At 45.2% G+C, this 3437-nt stretch overlaps 1 pseudogene; it reads left to right on the top strand.

Annotated features, from left to right (window-relative positions):
* Positions 1–1059: 1059 nt before the first annotated feature.
* Positions 1060–1663, top strand: LOC146294934 (uncharacterized; annotated as a pseudogene).
* Positions 1664–3437: the final 1774 nt, after the last annotated feature.

Below are 3437 nucleotides of genomic sequence, written 5' to 3'. Positions count from 1 at the left end.
CTCATTTCATAGGGCTATGAAATGAGAAATTAGAATTACCCCTCAGTTTCAAGACATAAGGGCTAGGGGTAAACTAAGGGCTAGGGGTAAGGGGTAGTGGTAAGGCAAAGTATTGGGATTCGGCCTAAGTGTTGTTCTAAAACAATTTATTTCTGTCTGGGATCCGATTCTTTTACTATTGAAATGCAAAGAACTGGTCCGAGATTGGGCACTGGTGGAAAAGGGGTATGTGTGTTCACAGAGCTGTCTCTCAAGGGGAACAGACATCATGTATCACACCACCTTAGGCTAGTGTGGCTATAAATCACCTGAGATTTACACACGTTGTTCAGGAAACATTTGACTATACATCTGAGGGTCTAAACTGTATGTGCGTCAGTATGAATGACAGGTTGCCCTATGCCATGTACTTCATACTACACTGTACACGTGCTACAAAAGAATTACCAGGCAAGTCAATTAACCCCAACATGTTAACACTACACTCAAGCCACTCCCCCTTTCTCTCACCCACCCCCTCCTCTCATACTCTCAGTTTCCTATCCTCCTTCTTCTTCTTCCTCCTCCTCTTTTCCTGCCTCTCCTCCCTTACTCTTACGTTCCTCCCACTCTAATACAGCGTGATACAGTTTGATCTACTTTCGTATACAAACTAGACTAGATTTAGTTGAACAAAGTAGTTATACATTTCATATCCAGTCTTGTACATTTCGAAGCAATAGAAGCACATGTATGATACAGTAAAGGTTGTTGAATACACAAAACAAAGAGCCTATGGGATAAGCTGGAAGCAGTGGTTGTGTCAACATTGTATTTGCATTGTGCTTGATGAAGCTTGGTTTATTCATTAATCTACGACTACTGAGATGGGCCATATGCTCCATTGAATAATAGCCTTCCACACACTTCAACAAAACTGTTTTCAACCAGACATAAATGTCAATGTTTATGAAGGTTTTAAGGTCCAGAGAAGGGAACACTTTGGATCACTGCTACTCTACAATCAGTAAAGCATACCATGCGGTTCCCCGAGCAGCACTGGGTCACTCAGACCACGCCATGGTCCACCTGATTCCTGCATACAGGCAGAAGCTTAAGCCCTATAAGCCTGCTGTGAGGACATCGTAACAGTGGACCAGTGAGCCTACGGAGGATTTGCGGGCATGCTTGGACTGCACTGACTGGGACATGTTCATGACTGCCTCCAATAGTCTGGATGAGCTCACGGAGGCTGTGACATCATACATCAGCTTCTGTGAGGACTGCTGTATACCAACACGCACCAGGGTGAGCTTCAACAATGACAAACCTTGGTCTACAGCTAAACTCAGAAGGCTGAGGCTGGACAAAGAGGCCGCGTTTAGGAGTGGGGACAGGGACAGATTTACTGAGTCGAAGAACAGGTTTAGCAAGGCGGTGAGAGAAGCTAAACGACTGTACTCAGAGAGACTAGAAACATAAGTTCTCTGCAAACGACTCTGCTTCTGTCTGGAGAGGGCTCAGGCAGATTACCAACTTCAAGCCCAGAGCCCCCCACTCCACTAACGACTTCTGCCTGGCCAACGACTTGAATGAGTTCTACTGTAGATTTGAAAGACAATTGGACAGTCCTGAACAACCCCTTTCCACCCGGGAGGTCTCTCCCTCCCCCCCTTTACAGTGACAACTCTCTCCATTCAGGAAAGAGAAGTGAACCAACTGTTTAAGAGACAGAACTAGTGTTGCTTTTGTCAACGAAATTATTATTATTATTATAATAATTATTATTATAGCATTATTATTATTAGCTAACTCATGTAGCTGTGCTTAATGTGTCTCATTTTAACGTTAGCTTTAAACGTTAGCCACTGGAGCTGAAACCGACTGAGAGTCTGAGAAAAATGTGTGTGAGTAGTATGTGTGTTTGTGAGAGAGTGTAAAGTGGGTTACCATGTGTGACTAATGTGTGTAGCTACTGTGTGTGTGTGCGTGTATATGTTTGTATGAGAGTCTAAAGTGGGTTCCCCCTACCTGACTGACTGCATGTGTACTGAGCATCCCTTGTTGGCCAAATACTGTAGCTAGTTTTGTCATTCACATAGCAATCACAGTGAACTGAATTTGGCATCAACAACATGACTTTGAATACCTTATTCTAGACTAATAGGCCTACATTAAACAAATGGTTTTGGCATTGACATGCTTCTTGAGACTACTGCTTAGACTACTTCTGTTTTGATTAAAAAGAGACTAAAATAACATTTTCATTGACTTAAACTTGACTAAATGTCATCAGTTTTCGTCGACTAACACTAGACGAAAATAGTCATGGAAAAGTATGACTAAAATAAGACTAAAATGCTCAGACTTTTAGTTGACTGAAACTTGACTAAACTAAAAAGAGTATGAACGTGACTAAAACTAATAAAAACTAAAATGACAGCTTGACATAAAGACTAGACTAAAACTAAAATTAAAACAGGATGCCAAAAACAACACTAGACAGAAATTGTGCAAAGCAGGTGGGCCAGACTCTGTCTCTCCAACCACCCTCAAGAACTGCGCTGACCAGCTGTGTCCGGTGTTTACCTACATCTTTAACACCTCCCTGAAGACATGCCATATGCCAGCCTGTCTCCACCAGTCCTCCACCATCATCCCTGTGCCCAAAAAGCCAAGGCCAACAGGACTTAATGACTACAGACCTGTCGCCCTGACCTTTGTGGTAATGAAGTCTTTCGAGCGCCTGGTGCTGGCACACCTTAAATCCATCACAGACCCTCTACTGGACCCCCTGCAGTTTGCCTACAGAGCCAACAGGTCTGTGGACGACGCAGTTAACATGGGCCTCCACTTCACCCTAGAGAACCTGGACTCCCCAGCATTCTACGCCAGGATCCTATTTGTGGACTTCAGCTCTGCCTTCAATACCATCATCCCCGACTTGCTTCAGGACAAGCTCTCCCAGCTGAATGTGCCTGACTCCACCTGTAGGTGGATCACAGACTTCCTGTCTGACAGGAAGCAGTGCGTTAAGCTGGGAACACAAATCTCTGACTCCCGGTCCATCAGCACCGGATCTCCTCAGGGCTGCGTCCTTTCTCCTCTGCTCTTCTCCCTGTACACCAACAGCTGCACCTCCAGTCATCCATCCGTCAAACTGCTGAAGTTTGTGGATGACATCACCCTCATTGGGCTCATCTCTGGTGGAGACGAGTCTGATTATAGGTGGGAAGCGAACAACCTGGTGACCTGGTGCAGCCAGAACAACCTAGAGCTCAATGCTCTAAAGACAGTGGAGATGGTTGTGGACTTCAGGAAGAATACAGCCCCACTCACCCCCATCACCCTGTGCGACTCCCCAGTCAACACTGTGGAGTCCTTCCGCTTCCTGGGCACTATCCTCTCCTAGGACCTCAAGTGGGAACTGAACATCAGCTCCCTCACTAAGAAAGCAC

Source organism: Hypomesus nipponensis, chromosome 4 (genome assembly GCF_054491055.1).
Source record: "Hypomesus nipponensis isolate SF chromosome 4, ASM5449105v1, whole genome shotgun sequence".
NCBI classification, from domain to species: Eukaryota; Metazoa; Chordata; class Actinopteri; order Osmeriformes; family Osmeridae; genus Hypomesus; species Hypomesus nipponensis.
This window is presented reverse-complemented; position numbering and strand designations above follow the sequence as displayed.